Raw genomic sequence first — 20,750 nt, forward strand, 5'->3', positions numbered from 1 at the left:
TATCTGACTATACATACTGAAAACCATGAGTACACATTGATATCTTCAGTTCTAGTCCAACACCTAATTTTATTCTAGTTTTCTCCCTTTCTGTATTTGTAGCTCCTAGCTCTGATGGTGAGAGATCTGATTCTCACTATCTTTACTTTTTTATATATTTGATCAGCTTCCCTGTCTATATGATCAATTTCCCCTCACCACTGCTACCTACTGCCTACACAGACACCATCCCCATCCTCTTTGGACTTTGACACCTGTCTATACTTGCTGCTGCTCTAGGATGCACAGATGCCCCTCACCCAATCTGGGCTGTGATCCCCTTGTGGGCCACTTTCCTGTACAGATGATCTCTGTACCCAGCTCAGACTCTGATGCTTTGTGCTGGGCTGCCCCTCACATGTATCCATGGATGATCTTCTTGCTTAGCTCTAGCTCTGACACCCTGTGCTGCTGTCCTTCTTGCCCTACTCAGGCTCTGAAATTACACACTGGGCTGGACCACCAGCCCTTCTCCATCTCTTATGAATGCCTTGCTTCTGCACCTGGCTTTCAACAAACCATCTAGGACTGTTTCCCTCCATCTTTTCCATCCTCTTTTCCCTCCCCTCCACATAAGGTTGCTTTCCTTTCCCTGGTAAGGTTCCAGTACCTCACTCTGGGCCAGTGCAAGTTCCTCCTTCACCCAGGACTTTTGGATTGAATTGTTCAGAAAGGAATGGGAAGGGGAAGAAGAAGAAAACACACTCAGGTTTGAAAGTAGTTTTAAAATCAAGTTTTTTTTATCCATAATGCCAGTAGATTTACTTTTAGCATTTGTTTAGGCAGGGTACAAAGGCATTTCCATTTTTCTAAAAAGATTTTATTTATTTATTTTAGAGAGAGAGAGTGTGAGTGCATGAGCCAGGGGAGGGGTAGAGGGAGAGGCAGAGAATCCCAAGCAAACTCTGCACTGAGTGTGGAGCCTGACACAGGCTCAATCTCGCTACCGTGAGATCATGACCTGAGCTGAAACCAAGAGTTGGACACTTAACTGACTGAAGACCCCAAGGCATTTCCATTTTATCATAAAGCTTATGAGCTATGTACTTCCTTAAAATAATAATGTCTTTATTATATATATCAGATTTGTAGAGACATTCCAAATGTTTTTCCTGCTCAGGGAAGATTTGGCTAATATGATAGGATAGAAGCTTTTTTTTTTTTTTTTTTTTTGGTCTCTGAGAATCTGTACAGTATTATTACTGTCATTATTTTTGTTGTTGATGTCATAGTTGGATTGTATCTGTATGTTTCCTGCATGTTTCTCACCCTCACTAGACTCACTAATATCTCTGACTTGTGTCTGGAGAGGTTTTCCCTTGCCCAGTGCTCAGATCTGTGGGCTTCGGTCACCACCCCCGAGGCAGCCACTAAGAGCTTAAAATGCAAAAGAAGCTGCTTATAAAATTGTCTGATGAAAGAGTTAGATGCAAGATTTGGAAGCAGGCTTACTGAATGAATTTTCCCATTTTTATAAGTTATGACTGAAATGGGAAAGAAGCGTGAGTAATTTGAAGGACTGAGGGAAGAGGAAAGAGTGGGAAACCCCCAAGCCTGGTTTGGAGGAGGAGGGATGGCATGACAGGTGGAGAACACCAGGGAATCCTGGGTTCGCTTAGTCAGCTATCCATTTTGTTATCATCAATAGCCAGTGGTTGGCTTCTTGTAGCCATGAATATCTGGGTCAAAGTGACACTTGCGTGGGCCATGGAGTTTCAGTCCAGTCTCTTTCCCTGCCCCAACCATAACTTGCTGCTGGTCATGGGCCACTGTATACCTTTGGGGATAGAGACTAGGGAAAATTCAGTCCTTGTGGGGTAGACATGGTGGTATGAAGAGAAACCCTTGTCTCTTGATCAAGATGGGGGCCGAGTGGTGTTTGGACGGAACCAGTGGAAAATTGTCCCTTGGGCCAAGACAGTGGTGAACTTGTACTCCCTGTATATTATTGCTATTGTAATACATGTATGTAGAAATTAAAATATTAGTACAGAATGGTGTAGCATGAGTAATAAGATTCCCCCAACCCAATTCTGTTAATGTTATGAAAGCATAATTCTAAATAATAAACATAAACAGATGGTCCCTGAATTATGTGGCTTGACTTACGATTCTTTTAGTTTACAATGGTGTGAGAGTGATATGCATTCAGTAGAAACTGCACTTTGAATTTTGAATTTTTATCTTTTCCTGAGCTACTGATATATGTGGTAAGATACTTTCTCATGGTGCTGGACAGCAGCAGCAAACCACAGCTTCCAGTCTGCCATGATCACCAGGGTAAACAACTGATAGACTTAGAACCATTCTGTACCACACAGCCATTTTGTTTTTCTCTTTCAGTACAGTATTCAATAAATTATATGAAATATTCAACACTTTCTTATAAAACAGGCTTTGTGTTTGGTGAGTTTGCCCAACTGTACACTAATGTAAGTATTCTGTGTATGTTTAAGGTAGGCTAGGCTAAACTATGATGTTTGGTAGGTTAGATATATTAAATGATTTTTGACATGATATTTTCAATTTATGATGGGTTTATTGGGATGTAACCCCACTGTAAGTCAAGGAAGATCTGTACCTCAATTCATTGATTTATCAACTTTAGGTTGTATTTATTGACACTTCAGTAAAAACAAATGAGGGTGAAATTCACTTCTATTATCCTTTTAATGTGATCTCTCTTCCTCCTGATTTCTAAAATTAATTATCTAATTTCTAATCTGTATGAGAAATTTAGTGCCTCAACACTTTGTATTGTATTTTCTTCATCTACCTCCTAGCTGGTCAACCATCCCAGTACATTTTTATGATAAGGTTTCGTAGCATTTATATTACATTTTAATTAAGTAAAACATCAAGATTCAATAGCATCTGTAATATTTATTGTAGGACTACTTTGTATTATTACACCTTTAGAAAAGGATATGTAATATATCACTAAACTTGGGCCAAAGGAAGATACTCCAAGTTTTCAAGGAGTCTTTTAAAAATTATGCATATTTGGAATTCAACTTTCTAAGAACATGTATTTGCTTTACTGAAAGTTTATAATTGCCTTCATTTTTTTTTCCCTTGTTGACTGGACGAACATATGCCTTCTTCACCATATACCTAAACTCATTCAGCTTTTAAAAGCAAACCACTTGTTGAATTCCCTAATGTTTTTCTAGGCCTGCGTGCTGCACAGATGTCAGCCTGGGATTACTTTTCATTGTATTTTAAGTTAATTATACTGTTTCTAGGATCCTATATCTTACTTTAAATTTTTTCCATGCTTCATCTTAGTGGAGTATACTCAAAATACGTTCTTCAGAAAGTGTTTATAAAAGTTAAGCTTTCAAGTTAAAATATGTCTGAAAAATGTCTTTTATTTTGCTCTTGAACTTGATTGATGGTTTGGCTGGTATAGAATGCTACGTTCAAAATTGTTTTTCTTTCTGAACTTTGAAAGCATTGTTTCATTGTTTTCTAGTATCCAAGATAGCTGTAAGATATTTTAAATTTAAAAAAATATATCTATTGCAGGTAAACTATTTTCCCTCATTCTGGATCTTGCATTTATATTTAATGTTCTTAAACATGAGGAGGGTTGTGAGAGCTTGAGTGTTTCATCAGTTTTGCGAAAATTTCTTTATTTCTGTGATTAATTTACTCCTTGAATATTTTTATTTTCCTTTCTGTAGCTTCTATTGGCTATACGTTGCCCTCTTGGACCAGTCCTCTCTTATCCTTTCCTCCCCCCTCCCAGCTTTATTGAGATAGGATTGGCAAATAAAAATTGTATATATTTAAGGTGTATAACAACATGATAGTTTGATATATGTATACATTGTGAAATGATTACCAAATTTCAAGTATACAGTGATGTCACCATGCTATACATTAGGGCTCTAGAACTTATTCATCTAATCACTGAAAGTTTGTACACTTTGACCAACCTCTTCCAAACCCCTCTCCCCCACTTTCTAACTGGTAACTACAGTTCTATTCTCTTTCTTCTTTAGATTTCACATATAAGTAGGATCATATAGTATTCCAGTGTGTGTGTGTGTGTGCACGTGTGTGTGTGTGTATCACGTTTTCTTTATCCATTCATCCATCGTTGATGGACACTTAGGTTGTTTCAAATCTGGCTATTGTGAATAATGCTACAATGAACATATGGGTGCAGATACCTTTTGAGATACCAATTTCATTTTCTTCAGATATATATCCGGTAGTGGGATTTCTGGATCATATGGTCATTCTATGTTTAATTTTTTGAGGAACCTCCATACTCTTTTCCATAAGGGCTGTACCAACTTATATTTCCACCAACAGTGCAAAAGAATTCCCTTTTCTTCATGCCTTTGAGAACACTTGCTATCTCTTGTCTTTTTGATAATAGCCATTTTAATAGGTGTAAGGTAATAGTTCATTGTGGTTTTGATTTGTACCTGCCTGATGATTAGTGATGGTGAGCACCTTTTCATGCACCTCATGGCCATCTGTATATGTTCTTTGGGAAAATGTCTATTCAGGTCTTTGGCCCATTTTTTAAATTGAGTTATTTGGTGTTTTTTTGTTTTGTTTTGTTTTGTTTTGCTTTTTTTTTTTGTTTGTTTGTTTGCTTTTGGGTTTTTTTGCTACTGAGTTGTATGAGTTTTGTAATATATTTTGGATATTTAATCCTTATCAGATATATGGTCTGCAAATACTTTCTCCCATTTCATAAGTTGGATTTTCATTTTGTTATTTCCTTTCCTGTGCAGGAACTTTTTAGTTGGATGAAGTACCACTTTTCTTTTTCTTTGTTGCTTGTGCTTTTGGTGTCATAGTAAAAAAAAAAATCATTGCCAAGACCAATGTCAAGGAGCTTTTTCCCTATGTTGTCTTCTTGAAGTTTTATGGTTTCGGGCCTATGTTTAAGTCTTTAATCCAGTTTGAGTTGATTTTTGCATATGGTGTAAGATAAGGGTCCAATTTTATTCTTTTGTGTTTGGATGTCCAGTTTTCCCAGCACCATTTCTTGAAGAGACTATCATTTCCCTATTGTGTATTCTTGGCACCTTTGTCATGGATTAAGTTGACCATGTGTATGTAGCTTTATTTCTGGGTTTTCAATTCTGTACCATTGGTCTGTACACCAGTTTTTATGCCAGAAGCATACCGTTTTGAATACTCAAGCTTTGTAACATGGTTTGAAATCAGTAAGTGTGATACCTCCGGCTTTTGTTCTATTTTCTCATGATTGCTTTGGCTATTCAGGGTCTTTTGTGGTTCCATACATTTCATAAAAAATTTCTGTGAAAAATGCCTTTGGAATTTTGATAAAGAGATTGCAGTGAATCTGTAGATTGTTTTAGGTAATGTGGTCAGCTTTACAACATTAATTCTTCCATTCCAAGAACAAATGGGATACCTTTTCAATTATTTATGTCTTCTTCAGTGATTTTAATTAGTGTCTTAGAGTTTTCAGTGTGCAGGTCTTTCACCTCTTGATTAGATCTATTCCTAAGCATTTTATTCTTTTTGATGCCATTGTAAATGAAATTGTTTTCTTTACTGTTAGTAGATGCAAATGCAACTGTTTTTTCTATATTGATTTTGTATCCTGCAACTTTACCAAATTCATTTATTCTAACAGTTTCTTGGTGGAATCTTAACAGTTTCTTATCTATAAGATCATGTCATCTGCAAATAGAGAAGATTTTACTTCTTCCTTTTCAATTTGGATGCTTTTAATTTCTTTTTCTTGCCTAATTGCTCTGTCTAGGACTTCCAGTACTATGTTGAATAGCAGCAGTGAGAGTGCACATCCTTGTCTTGTTCTTGATCTTAGAGGAAAAGCTTTCAGCCTTTCATCATCGAGTATGATATTAGCTCTGGGTTTGTCATATATTGTGTGGAGGTATGTTCCTTCTAGACTCATTTGTGCAAGTTGTTATTGTGTAAGAATGTTGAATTTTGTCAAATTCTTTTTGTGCGTCTATTGAGATAATCATATGATTTTTATCCTTAATCTTGTTAAGATAACACATTTATGATTTGCATATGTCGAACCATCCTTATGGCTAAGGGATAAATCCTACTTGATCATGGTGTATGATCCTTTTCCTGTGGTGTTGAATTCAGTTTGCTAGTATTTTGGTGAGGATATTTTAACTATATTCTTCAGAGATATTGGCTTGTCATTTTCTTTTCATGTAGTATCCTTATCTGGCTTTAGTATGAGGGTGATACTGGCCTCATAAAATGAGATTGAAAGCTTTCCCTTCTCTTCAATTTTTGGAAGAGCTTGAGAATTGGAATTTTTTTTTTTTTTAATGTTTGGTAGAATTTACCCGTGAAGCCATTTGATCCTTGCCTTATTTTTGGTTTTTTTTGGGAGGTTTTCGATTACTCATTCAATCTCCTTGTTACTACTCTGTTCTGATTTTCTATTTTTTCATGATTGATTCTTGGTTGTATGTTTCTGGAAAGTTTTCCATTTTTCCTAGGTTGTCCATTTATTGGTGTATAGTATTTCATAGTGGTCTCTTATGGTTCTTTGTATTTCGGTGGTGTCGGTTGTAATGTCTCTTCTTTCATTTATAATTTCATTTACTTGAGTCTTCTCTCTTTTTTCTTTGTCAGTCTAGCTAAAGGTTTATCAATTTTGTTTATCTTTTCAAAAAGACAACTCTTAGTTTCATTGATTTTTTTCTATTGTTTTTCTAGTCTCTATTTCATTTATTTCTGCTGTAATCTTTGTTATTTCTTTTGGCTAACTTAGTCTTTTTTCTTTTTTCTGGTTTCTTGAGGTATAACGGCAGATTGTTTATTTGAAATCTTTCTCTTTTCTTAATGTACACATTTTTGTTATAAACTTTTCTCTTTAAAATTATTTTATTTTCATATTTAAAAATTCCAGTAAAATTAACATACAGTGTTATATTAGTTTCAGGTATACAATAGATTAATTCAACAATTCTGTACTCAGTGCTCATGATGATAAGTATACTCTTAATCCCCTTCACCTATTTTACTCACCCTCCCACCCCACCTAACCTTTTGGCAACCACTGGTTCTCCATATTTAAGAGTCTGTTTTTTTGTCTCTTCTTGGTTTGTTTTGTTTCTTAAATTCCATATATGAGTGAAATCATATGGTATTTGCCTTTCTCTGACTGACTAATTTCACTTAGTGTTATGCCCTCCAGACCCATCCATGTTTTGCAAATGGCAAGATGTCATTCTTTTTTATGGCTATTATTTCATTGCATATATATACCACATCTTTGTTATCCATTCATGAGTCTATGGACACTTGAGTTACTTCTGTACCTTGGCTATTGTAAATAATGCTGCAGTAAACTATGGGTGCATATAGCTTTTTGAATTAATGTTTTTGTTTTCTTTGGGTAAACACCTAGTAGTGGAATTACTGGATCATATGGTCATTTTATTTTTAATTTTTTGAGGAATCTCCATACTGTCTTCCATAGTGGCTGTACCAATTTGCATTCCCACCAACAGTGCATAAGGGTTCCTTTTCCTCCATCTCTGTCAACACTTGTTGTTTCTTGTATTTTTTATTTTAACCATTCTAAATGGTCTGAGGCGATATTTCATTGTGGTTTTGATTTCCGTATCCCTAATAATCAGTGATTTTGAACATTTTTTATGTGTTTGTTTGCCATCTGTATGTCTTCTATGGAAAAATGTCTATTCAGGTCCTCTGCCTATTTTTAAATTGGATTATTTGGGGTTTTTTTGGTGTTCAGTGGTATAAGTACTTTAATAAATTTTGTATTAACCCCTATTAACCCTTTATATGTCATTCACAAATATCTCCTCCATTTAGTGGGTTCTCTTTTTGTTTTGTTGATTGTTTCCTTTGCTGTGTCAGAAGCCTTTCATTTTGATTTAGTCCTAACAGTTTATTTTTTCTGTTGTTTCCCTTGCCTGAGGAGACATGTAGAATAAATTTTTTTATGGTCCACGCCAAAGAAATTACTGTCTGTGTTCTCTTTTAGGAATTTTATAGTTTCAGATCTCACATTTAATTCTTTAATCCATTTTGGTTTTATTTTAGTGTGTGATATTTGAAAGTGGTCCAGTTTCATTCTTTTCCATGTTGCTGTCGGGTTTTCCCAATACCATTTGTTGAAGAAACTGTCTTTTTGCTACTGCGTATTCTTGCCTCCTTTGTCATATATTAATTGACCATATAAACATGGGTTTATTTCTGGGCCTCCATTGTGTTCTGTTGATCTATGTGTCTATTTTTGTCCAGCACCATATTATTTTGATTACTACAGCTTTGTAGTATACCTTGGAATCTGGGATTGTGATACCTCATGTTTTCTTCTTTTTTGAGATTGCTTTGGCTCTTCAGGGTATTTTGTGGTTCATATAAATTTGAGAATTATTTGTTCTAGTTCAGTGCAAAATGCTGTTGGTATTTTGATAGGGATTTCGTTAAATCTGCAGATTGCTTTGGGTAGTATGGACATTTTAACAAAATTTGTTCTCCCAATCTGTGAGCATGAAATGTTTTTCCATTTGCTTGTGTCACCTTCAGTTTTTTTTCACCGCTCTTTTATAGTTTTTAGAGTACAGTTCTTTCACCTTTGTTAAGTTTATTCCTAGGTATTTTATTGTTTTTGGGATAATTGTAAGTGACATTGTTTTCTTAATTTCTCTTTCTGTGACTTCATTATTAGTGTATAGAAATCCAACAGATTTCCATATATTGATTTTGTATCCTGTGACTTTTTTGAATTCATTTATCAGTTCTAGTAGGGTTTTTATGTGTGGAGTCTTTAGGGTTTTCCATAAACAGCATCATGTCATCTGCAAAGAGTGAACGTTTTGTTTCCTCCTTACCAATTTGGATGCCTTTTATTTCTTTTTGTTTTCTGATTGCCGTGGCTAAGACTTCCAGTACTAAGTTGAATAAAAGTGGAAAATGGATACCCTTGCTTTGTTCCTGTAATAGGGGAAAAGCTCTCAGTTTTCCCCCACTAAGGATGATGTTAGTTGTTGGTTTTTCATATATGGCCTTTATTATGTTGAGGTATGTTCCCTCTAAACCTACTTTGTTGAGGGTTTCTATCATGAATGAGGATGTACTTTGTTAAGAGCTTTTGTCGTATCTATTGAAGTAATCATATGATTTTTAGCTTTTCTGTTGTTGATGTAATATACCATGTTGATTGATTTGCAAGTATTGAACCTCCCAGGAATAAATCCCACTTGACTGTGGTGAATGATTATTTTAATGTATTGTTGGATTTGTTTCACTATTTGTTGAGGATTTTTGCATCGACATTAATCAGAGATATTTGCCTATAGTTCTCTTTTTTGGTAGTTTCTTTATCTGGGTTTGATATCTGGGTAATGCTGGCCTCATAGAATGCATTTGAAAGCTTTCCTTCCTCTTCTGTTTTTTGGAATAATTTGAGAAAAATAGGATTTAACTCACCTTTAAATGTTTGGTAGAAATCAACTGTGAAGCCCTCTGGTCCTGGATTTTTGTTTATTGGGAGTTTTTGATTACTGATTAAATTTCAATCTTGGTAATCATTCTGTCCAAATTTTCCATTTCTTCTTGATTCAGTTATAGGAGTTTGTATGTTTCTAGGAATTTATCCATTTCTTCTAGATTGTCCAATTTGTTGGCATATAATTTTTCATAATATTTTCCTCCAATTCTTGTATTTCTGTGGTGTTGGTTGTTATTTCTCCTCCTTTATTCCTGATTTCATTTATTTGAGTCCCCCCTCTCTCTTTTGTTTTTAATGTGTCTGGCTAAAAGTTTATCAACTTTGTTGATCTTTTCAAAGAACTAGCTCCTGGTTTTATTGATCTGCTCTATTTTTTTTAATTTTATTTTTTAGTTTCTTTACCATTTATTTCTGCTCTGATCTTCATTATTTCCTTTTACTCGTTTTGAGTTTTGTTAGTTCTGCTTTTTCTAACGCCTTTAGATGTAAGGTTAGGTTTTCCCTTGAGATTTTTCTTGCTTCTTGAAATAGACCTGTATTGCTATAATCTTTCCTCTAAAAATAGTTTTAGCTAGAGCCTAAAGATTTGGGGCCATCGTGTTTTTATTTTCATTTTCTCCATATTTATTTTTTGAGTTCCTCTTTAATTTCTTGGTTGACCATTCATTGTTTAGTAGCATGTTATTTAACCTTATGTATCTGTGTTTTTTCTAGATTTTTTCCTGTGGTTGATTTCTAGTATAGCGTTGTGGTTGGAAAAGATGCATGATATGACTTCATTCTTCTTGAATTTGTTCAGACTTTTTTGTGGCCTAATGTGATCTTTTCTGGAGAATGTTCCATGTGCACTTGGAAAGAATCTGTATTCCGCTGTTTTAGGATGGAATGTTCTGAATATATCTGTTAGATTTAGCTGGTACAATGTGTCATTCAAAGCCACTGTTGCCGTGTTGATTTTCTGTTTGGATGATCTATCCATTAATATAAGTGGGATATTAAAGGCCCCTACTATTGTTGTATACTACTGATTACTTCCTTTATGTTTATTAATAGTTGCTTTATGTATTTGGGTGCTTTCATGTTGGGTGCATAAATATTTACAATTGTTACATGTTCTTGTTGGATTGTTCTCTTTATGGTTACATAGTGTCCTTCTTTGTCTCTTGTTACAGATTTTGTTTCAAAGTCTATTTTGTCCATATAAGTATTGCTACCCTACCTTTCTTTTACTTTCATTTGCAGGAAAAATGTTTTTCTATCCCTTCACTTTCCTTTTTGTTATTTATTTACTTATTTATAAATTTTTATTTAAATTCTAGTGAGTTAACATACAGTGCAGTATTGGTTTCTGGAGTAGAATTCAGTGATTCATCACTTACATACAACACCCAGTGCTCATCATAACAAGTACCCTCAATGCCTGTCACCCATCTAGCCCGTCCCCCACTCACCTCCTTCCATCAACCTTCAGTTTGTTCTCTAACATGAAGAGTCTCTTATGGTTTGTTTCCTCTCTCTCCCCACCCCTATATGTTCATGTATTTTGTTTCTTAAATTCCACATATGAGTGAAATCATATGGTATTTGTCTTTCTCTGATTTCACTTAGCATAATATACTCCAACACCATCCATGTTGCAAGATTTCATTCTTTTTGATGGCTGAGTAATATTCCAGTGTGTGTGTGTGTGTGTGTGTGTGTGTGTGTGTGTGTGTGTATACACACCACATCTTCTTTATCCATTCATCTTTGATGGTCATTTGGGTTCTTTCCATAGTTTGGCTATTGTTGATAATGCTGCTATAAACATTGGGGTGCGTGTACCCTTTTGAATCTGTATTTTTGTATCCTTTGGGTAAATACCTAGTAGTGCAATTGCTGAATCATAGGGTAGTTCTATTTTTAGTTTTTTGAGGAGCCTCCATACTATTCTCCAGAGTGGCTGCACCAGTTTGCATTTCCACCAACAGTACAAGAGATTTCCCCTTTCTTCTCATCCTCATAAACACTTGTTGTTTCTTATGTTCTTAATTTTAGCTATTCTGACAGGTGTGAGGTGGTATCTCATCATGGTTTTGATTTATATTTTCCTGATGTCCACCCCTTCCCTTTCAATCTGCATGTCTTTAGGTCGGAAATGAGTCTCTTGGAGGCAGCATAAAAACAGGTCTTACTTTTTTAATCCATTCTGTTTTTGGATTGGAGCATTTAGTCTATTTACATTCAAAGTAATTATCGATAGGTATGTACTCATCGCCATTTTGTTACTTGTTTTATGGTTGTTTTTAAGTTCTTCCCTGTTTCTTTCTTCTCTTGTTCTTCTGTGGTTTGATGGCTTTCTTTAGTGATACGCTTGTATTCCTTTCTCTTTCTCATTTTGTATATCTATTACTGGCTTTAATTTACAGTTACCATTAAGTTTATATATAACATCTTATGTGTATAATAATTTATATTAAGTTGATAGTTGCTTAAGTTTGGACTCATTCTAAAAGCACTAAATTTTTACTCCCCCCCCCCATGTTTTTAGGTATGTGGTGTCATATTTTTATTTTGTGAATTCTTTGACCAGTTTTATAGATATACTTGATTTTACAGCTTTGTGCTTTAACCTCTATACTAGTTTTATAAGTGATTAATCTACTACATTTATTAAGTATATATGTACCTATGAAACTTTTTCCTTACCTACTTTTCTTAGTCCTGCTTATGGTCTTTCCTTTCCACTTAAAGAATTCCCTTGAGGGACACCTGAGTGGCTCAGATGGTTAAACGTCTGCCTTTGGCTCAGGTCACGAGCTCTGGGCCCTGGGATTGAGAATTTCCTTTAACATTTCTTGTAAGGCTGGGTTAGTGGTTATGAATTCCTTTAACTTTTATTTGTCTGGGAAATGCTTTACCTCACCTTCTAGTCTGAATGATAGCCTTGCTGGATAGAGTAATCTTGCTTGCAGGTTTTATTATTACTTTTTTTTCCTTTCAGCATTTTGACTATGTCATGCCACTCTTTTCTGACCTGCAAAGTTTCTGCTGAAAAATCAGCTCACAGCCTCATGGAGTTTCCCTGGTCTGTAACTGTTTTCTTTTCTCTTGCTGCTTTAAAAAACATTAAACATAACATATCTTACAAATATAACAGCCTATTTTAAGCTAAAAACAACTTATCTTCAGTCACAGGAGATAGCTCTACACTTTTACTTCTTTTCCTACCTTTTATGCTGCTAATGCCACACTTTGTCTTTTATATTGTATATCCAATAACAAATTATTGTAGCTATGGTTATTTTTAGTACCATTGTCTCTTAACATTTATACCAGAGATAAACACAATTTGCACACCACCATTACAGTATTAGAGTATTCTGAATTTGACTACACATTTACCTTTAAATGAAAGTTTTATACTTTCATATGTTTTTATGCTGTTACTTAACATCTTTTAATTTCAACTTGAAGAACTCCCTTTAGCATTTCTTGTACGGCTTGTCTAGTGGTGCTGACCTCCTCTGGCTTTTGTTTGCCTAAGAATGTCTTTATCTGGCCTTCATTTCTAAAGGGTAGTTGTGCTGGGTATGGTATTCTTGAATAGCAGGGTTTCTTTCCTTTCAGTATTTTGAATCTGTCATCCCACTCCCTCCCAGCCTGTAAGTTTTCTGTTGAAAAATCCACTGACAGCCTTATAAGAATTCCTCTATGTATGATGAGTCATCTCTCTCTTGCTGATTTCCAAATTCCTCTTCATCTTTGACTTTTAACATTTTGATTATAATGTATCCTAGAGTAGTCTTCTTTGGGTTTATCTTGTTTGAGGTTATTTGAAGATTTTATTTACTTATTTATTTGAGAGACAGAGACAGGAGGAGGAGCAGAGGAGCAGAGGGAGAGGGAGAGAAAGAATCTCAAGTAGACTCTGCACTGAGCATGGAGCCCAACGTGGGGCTAGATCTCACAACCCTGAGATCATGACCTGAGCCAAAATCAAGAGTCCGATGCTTAACTGACCGAGCCACCCAGGTGTCCCACTTGAGGTCCTTTGAACTTCTTGTAGCTGGATGTCTGTATCTCTCCTCTCCATAGATTTGGGAAGCTTTCAGTTGTTATTTATTTAAATAAGCTTTTTGCCCCCTTTTCTTTCTTTTTTTCTTCTGGGGCTCTCATAATGCACATGTTAGTTCTGATGGTGTTTCATAATTCACATTGGTTTTCTTCTCTCTTTTTCATTCTTTTTTTCCTCTTTATTCCTCTGACTAGCTAGTTTTAAATCACTTGTTTTTGAATTTGCTGATTCTGCTTTGCCAAGTCTGCTGTTGAAGGTCTCAATTGAATTTTTTAGTTTTATTGTATTCCAAGATTTCTGTTTGCTTCTTTTTTATGGTTTCTAGTTTATAATTGAACTTCTCATTTTGTTCATACATTGTTTTCTTGATTTCATTTAATTGTTTACCTTTGCCCTTTTGCATTTTATTGTTTCTTTAAGATTATTATTTTAAATTCTTTTTCAGGCAATTCATAAATTTCTATTACTCTGGGGTCAGTTATTGGAGTTTTATTAGTTTCCTTTGGGGGTATTACCTTTGACTGATTCTTCATGATCCATGTAGTTTGCTTTGGTGTCTACATTTGAATGAGCAAACCCTTCTTCCAATCTTCACAGCCTGGCTTTCCCTTGTTATGTAGTGATTGCCATAAATCTTATTCTTTACTCTTCTCTTTTCTCACCCTCATACAAAGAGAGATCTAAATAGAGTTAGTATTTGTCTACAGAGAAGTCAGACCTTGGCCCCATATTCTGTCCATTTTGATGTTGATCACATCTCCTTTTTAGGATGATTGTATATGCACGTTCCTACCCCCGTATCTGGTGTTATCACTGTTTTTCTCTTTGTACTTCACCTGGGTTGACTTAGGATTCTCTCTTTCCTTCTCTGCTGACCCAGTAGCCACTTGGGTGTACTCCCACTGGTTTTATCCTTTTCTCTGTCAAGTTCTTCATGTTTCACTTGAGGTACTTTTATGTCCCAGAATTAAATATGCTAATGCTAACTTCTCTACTTCAAGTTCCTCCATCTTCTGTCCTGAAGGTTGGCAGTGCCCCCTGTTGCCCCCACAGGTGTGTACACATCAGGGATACCAGCCTCAGCCATTTGTCCACCACGTCGTCCCTCCTTGGCCTCTACCTACAATGGTGCTGCCAGGTGCAGGACTTGGGGCTGAAGCACCTCCTGGTCATGAGGAGTTTGCGTCTCTTGTCTCAGACAGGCTGACGGCTGCTGACTACAGGGGGCTGTTGGGCCTGGTGCAGCTGCAGGAGCTGGAGGAGCTGGAGCTGACCAACTGCCCCGGGGCCACCCCCCCCCCAGCTCTTCAAGTACTTTTTGCGGCACCTGCCCATCCTTCTCATCATGGAGTAGCCTGGGCCTCCCCGCCCCTGGCACATGAAGCCCCCAAGCTCCTGGTGGGGATGCCTTCTTCTGGCCCTGCCCTCAGGAGAGCCCTCGTGCCTGCAGCCCAGCACAGGAGGCAGGGCGAACCCAGTGAAAGCCCCGCCCCACACTCTTCCTGGCCCCGCCAGTGTAGGGAGGGGTGGCGGGTGGGCCCAGCCGCATGCACGCATACTCGGGGACTCTGTGCATGGCCCTCATGCCCGCACTGCACACTCGCCCACCACCGCACCACAGCTGCATCCACCTTTTGTCCACCCACTGGGGGTGGGGGGCAGTGGGGTGGGCTCGGTCCAAGGGGTGCTTTGAGCTCTCTTGACGGGTACTCTTACCACCTTCCTGTTCTGTCTCCCCATCTCGGGCAGGACCCAGAGGGATTGAGGGGATCTGGGTCCCCCAGGACACAGGAGCCAGAAGAGACCCAAGGGCTTCCCACATCTGCCACTGCACCGTGCCTGGAGCCCTTGGAGGGGTGCGAGCAGGAACAGGCCACTGCCAAAGCCATGGCCCGCCAAGGAGCCCAAGTCCCACCTACCCTTGCCCCACCTCATGCCACCCTGACCCAAGAACCTTCCCTTTTCCTTGCCACTGAATGAGGCAGCCCCCTGCTCACCCCACCCCCACCTGCAGGCCTACAGGTCCTTGGGACAGGCTAGGGAAGAACTGTGTTTGAGGGAGGGGCAGACTGGCTGACAATGATCTTTCTATAATCAACATTAACCCAACTGGCTGTAGCTTACCTCAACCCCGGAGGGAATACAACAAGAAACAAACAACAATAAGAACCTGTTATGTAGGAGTCGTAGCTTTCAATTTTGTGTTATAAAATGACCAGTAACCTGTACGCTTTTACAGCAGCAGTATTATTCACATAATAGCCAAAAGGTGGAGACAACCCAAGTGTCTACCAGTGGATAAATGGATAGACAAAATGTACTTTACCCATTCAATGGAATATCATTCAGCCCTAAAAAGGAAATTTTGACACATGCTAAAACAAGGTTGAGCCTTGAAGATACTCTGCTATGTGAAATAATTCAGTTATGAAAGGACAAATACTGTATGATTCCAGTTATATGATGTGCCTAGAGTAGTCAAATTCATAGATAAAAAGTAGAATGGTGGTTGCTGGGGGTGGAGTAGGAGGGAATGGAGAGTGATTGTTTAATGGGTATAGAATTTTAGTTTGGGATGATGGAGAAAGTTCTGGAGATAGATGGTGGTGATGGTTGTACAACAGTATCAGTATACTCAGTGCCACTGAACTGTATACTTAAAAATGGTTATTAAGATTGGAAATTTTATATTGTGTACGTTGTAGCACAACTTTAGAAAAGTACTGCTAGTTTAGATAAAAGGGGAAGTATATGGCTGCCTCAGAAGGTGACACCCATGTTTCAAAGATCTGGTTGGCACGGACCTTATGTTGAAAACTAGGGTCAAATAATGTAGAAGGAGGGAAAAAGATCTTCCAACATTCTTAACTCTTTCTCTCTTTGGTGTTGGTGGGCCGGTTTTTAATATGGGTACATTCTTGTGGTGATATCTTGACTCTTGGTTTTGATTTTAATGTTGGGTGTCTATCTTGGAATATCTTAATAGTTATTTCCATGAAAACATGGGCAAGGCCATTTTCACTAGAAGCATCTTTGTGTGTGTGTGTGTGTGTGTGTGTGTGTGTGTGTGTGTGCGCTAGAATTTGGTGATTTATGGTGGCCGTACTTCAATATTTGACATTAGAGCAATTTCTGGAAAAACCTAGGATACAGGGCTATGAAATATATTAGGGCTTTCTCTTGCCTAAGTGAAGCAGCTGTTAACCTGTACTTAGCTTCTACCTGCCAGGTAGGTTGAGGAAACCCAACATATCTATTATTTGTTCAGACTATTGTTTTTGTGATGCACTGTAGAGAGGTATAGGTGAAATAGAAGAACTATTTCTTACATTGGAGAACTTTTTATGTCTTTTGGGAACCAAGATAAACATATTTAGAAGAAATCAAAACTACCCGTGGGACCGCTGGCATGTGCTTAACTTCTCCAAATCTGCATTTCTTCATGTAAAATGTGTGTAGTGTGGCGGGTGTAGGAGCTGGAGTATAACAGTAGCTTCCTTGGAAGATAGCTGTAAAGATTAAACAAATGTAATATAAGTAAAGGACCTATGTTTTTCATGTAATAGGTGCTCAACTGCTGTTATTTTTCTTTCCCTTAAAAAGGGGATTTAAAAATGAGAAGCTAGAACTCCAACCAAGTGATCATTTTCAGTGCGACTCGCACATACGGCCCTCTCTCCTAAAAGGCAAATGTTCTCAAATGAAGAAGGCATAACTGAAATAATCTGGGAGTGGGTTTTACTACGAATTCTTGTCTGTGTGGGCAGATTGCTGATTATTTCTAAATCTGTGAGGAATCTATTACACATGTGTGGGTTGTAATTCTCACTCGATTAATTCTTTGTCAACTTATGTTTTAGAAGTACAGTAAAGTACCTGTTCTCTAAGGGTAATTTACCAAGTATGTCTGTTTGTACACACGTGCACTCACGCTTGCACACACGCACGTGCGCACACACACACACACTGCACCACAGTTTTTATGTTTTGATGATTTGAAGGCTTACATACATTTTTGCTATAATGTTTATCTTCCAGCCTTCCAAATATCATTTTTATGTTTTGACTAAGCATAAACTACTATGGCCTCTTTGGGTAAGAATTATAAACTGCCTAGAAGCAAATTTAAAAAATGATTTTGATTCTTCCTGCTCCTTTAAGACCCTTCCCTGGGGCTGAACATCCTTCCACATGTTTCCGTATCATTCTGTGTATACACCTATTATTTCACCTCCAAATCATATTTAATTATTTATGCATCTATTTCCCCATATAGGTTGTACACTCCTTGAGAACAGGGACTATGTTATGCATTTCCGTATTTCTACCATCCCGCATAATACCTGATCAAGGCAGACACTTACTGTTTGTTGAGTTAAATCGAGCCCTGCTCTTACATTGAATTAATGATCTCTGCTTTCTCTCCTTTTGGGCTGATGTTCAAGAGGATTATCACTACTCTGTAAACACAAAGCTAAAACCTTGAGTATATAGCAAGTGTCTCCAGCAATCTTGGGAGTGCTGGAAATGATTTTTAGAATGTCCCCTAAATCATTCAGATTGATAACATCATTTTTTTCCCTCTCAGACCCTCCAGAAGAGCTACTGAGTATATGGATTCACCTTGTCTCCAGAAGATCACATTTCGGAATTTCAGGATCGTGACGTCGGCATAGCCTGCATTGTCTGCATTATGACTTCTCAGTAATGAAACCCCACCGGACAAACTGCAGGCCAGAACTACCATCCTCAGCTCTGCCCTCTTGCTACCAGTTTTGCGGTGAGGTTCTTGAGTCTTGACACGAGGAAGATTTGAGATGGTTTGATTCTCCTTGCAGAATAGAAGGGGATTTTGACAAGGTTGAGTATGACCTCATGTTTGGAGGCAGAATCATGAGGAATGATTTCTAAGTGACTGGATTGAGATGGTCTGATATTAGAATCTTGTTTTTAGCAAAAGGGCTAAGACTATAAAAAGCCATCTGTGATAAGGCAATTTTTCCATTGTTTTCTTTCAACATGAAGCAAATATTAAATCTGCAAAGTTGAGCAAAAAGAATTGAACAAAAAAACAAAACCCCCCAGCAATCCACGTTTTGAATGCACAAAAGTTAGACATAATGGAATTCAGTGTCAGCTAAGAAATAACTTGTTTTGTCAACATCTGAAGTAAGAAGGCCAGCAAAATAGAATTCAACTTTGCAGTGTCTAGTAAATGTGTTAGAGGAATTTACTACTGAACTGTAGGTAGGAACATCCATAAATCCCAGCCTCCCAGCCTTTTCAACCCTATATTGACTAAATAGACTCAACTCAGAGAAATGAGGCAGTTCCATCTGGGAATGCAATTTAGGGAGAGAGCCAGCATAGTCCACGAGACAAGGATTATTTACTGCATGCCATTGTACACACAATGAAATCACAATTGATCAAGGGGGAGAAATTCTATCAATAACTCAAATTAAGATGCAGGAAAGGGTAAAGGTCAGATAGCAAGAGGAAATGATCCTTCTTTGCTGGAGAACATTGGGATTTAATAAACAGCAAAATGAAAATTTCAGACCATTGTAATGAGCATGGTATGGGGTGAAGAATGAGGTATCCCCAGACCCCTGTGACATACACTAGAAGAATCAGTCCTATGCTGGTGAGATCTGATATCTGTAGGCGCATCTTTCAAGACAGACCCCCAAACCAGAAAAGCAAGGCACGGCCATGGCCGGAGAGATAGACTGACATGGCCAAAGAAAGACTTCTTGTAAGAGAAAGGACTGTTGTCATAGATTTAAAGGAAAAGGGGACTTGGCGATTCAGGATTTGTTTGGTTTACCGATGTGTGCAAGAGATAAAGACAGAACATCTGGGAGCCTTTAGCTATTCAGCCTCCTTGGAAGAGTCTGCTCTGTATGGGAAGGTCTGCGTGGGGCCAAAGCATGGTCTGGTGAGTGTTTCAAGGAAATGGTGTATCCCTGTGGTGGCTGGCCACCTGCAACGTCCATGTCTGTCACCCTGTCAGTCATCCATATAGGATGTACTAAGCATTTCTCATGCATCATTACCTAGGATCATAACATCCTCCCTTCATCTTGACTGCTATTCTGAGCGTAAGCTTTAAGACATAGGCACATTAACATTTTTAAAATTGTTTTTCAATGTAGCTTATTCTAAAAGCACTCTAAGAAGTTCCCTTTTGCCAAAAAAATAATTAAAAATGATTTGTTTGCTTCTTTTTTTAATCAACCATATATTGAGTCGCTACTGCATAGCCAGGCTGTATTGGAGAATAGCGATGTGGAAGTAAAAGCCAGAGGAGGTCATGATCCCGTGAGGGAGGTAGACAGTTACAGCTGAGTTTGATAAATATGCTGATGGAAGAGGAAGATGGCATGGAGAGGAGCGGAGTCCAGCTGAGATTGCTGGGAAGGCCTCTTGAAAGAAGTTATCTCTTAGCTGGTATTGAGAGACAGGGATTAGGTGAAGATGGGAAGGAAGGATCTGCAGAGGGAACTGCTCACATGAATTGAACTAGCCGTCATTAAGCATCTCTGGTATGAATCAGCCACCGTGCCAAGCATTGGAGATACAGTACCTGCCTTCATGAAGCTTACGTTCTAGTTTTGAGGGGTGGGATCAGGGAGACAGCCAGTAAATATTTAAATCAATAACGAAGACAATTTTAGATAGAGGTAGTATGGAGCAAATAAAATATGGCATGGGACAGAGAATGATGAAGTGGGGTGGCACTTTAGCTAGAAAAGATGGGAAAGGTTTCTCTGAGATGACCTCCAAGGTTAAAAGGAGGCCTGTAGGAAGAACACTCCAGGCCGGTAAGCAGCAGTGGCATGCTTGGAGGGTGTGGGAGGAAGCCAGTGGCCTGTGGGGGTTGGGGGTTAGGAAGGAGGGAAGGTGAAAAACAGGGGACTGCTTAGGACAGGCCTTGTGGACCATAGTCAGACTTAGGATTTTATTCCGTAGTCAGTGGAGATCACCCAGCCCACCCCACAGAAATAGGGAGTCTGGAGCAAGAATGGAAGTAGGAAGATCAGCTGGAAGGCCCCACTGGGGTCCAGGCCAGACAGGAGGCTGGCTTGGATCAGAATTTGAAAAGTGGAGGAGAAGAGAAATGGGTCAAGTTCAGGATGCATTTTGGAGGCAGTGCCAGCAGGACTTGATGACTCATTG

General features: G+C 38.0%; 1 long non-coding RNA gene across 2 annotated transcripts in view; it reads left to right on the forward strand.

Annotated features, from left to right (window-relative positions):
• The window catches only part of LOC123782553 (uncharacterized), a 138,026-nt gene that overhangs the window by 77,940 nt on the left and 39,336 nt on the right, over positions 1-20,750 (forward strand). For both annotated transcript variants that reach the window (XR_015725292.1, XR_006777013.2), the window contains one exon: positions 18,157-18,348. This is a non-coding gene — a long non-coding RNA (uncharacterized LOC123782553). The remainder of the gene's footprint in view (positions 1-18,156; positions 18,349-20,750) is intronic.

Source organism: Ursus americanus, chromosome 1 (assembly GCF_024610735.1).
Source record: "Ursus americanus isolate L20-20 chromosome 1, mUrsAme1.1.p, whole genome shotgun sequence".
In the NCBI taxonomy this organism is placed as follows: Eukaryota; Metazoa; Chordata; class Mammalia; order Carnivora; family Ursidae; genus Ursus; species Ursus americanus.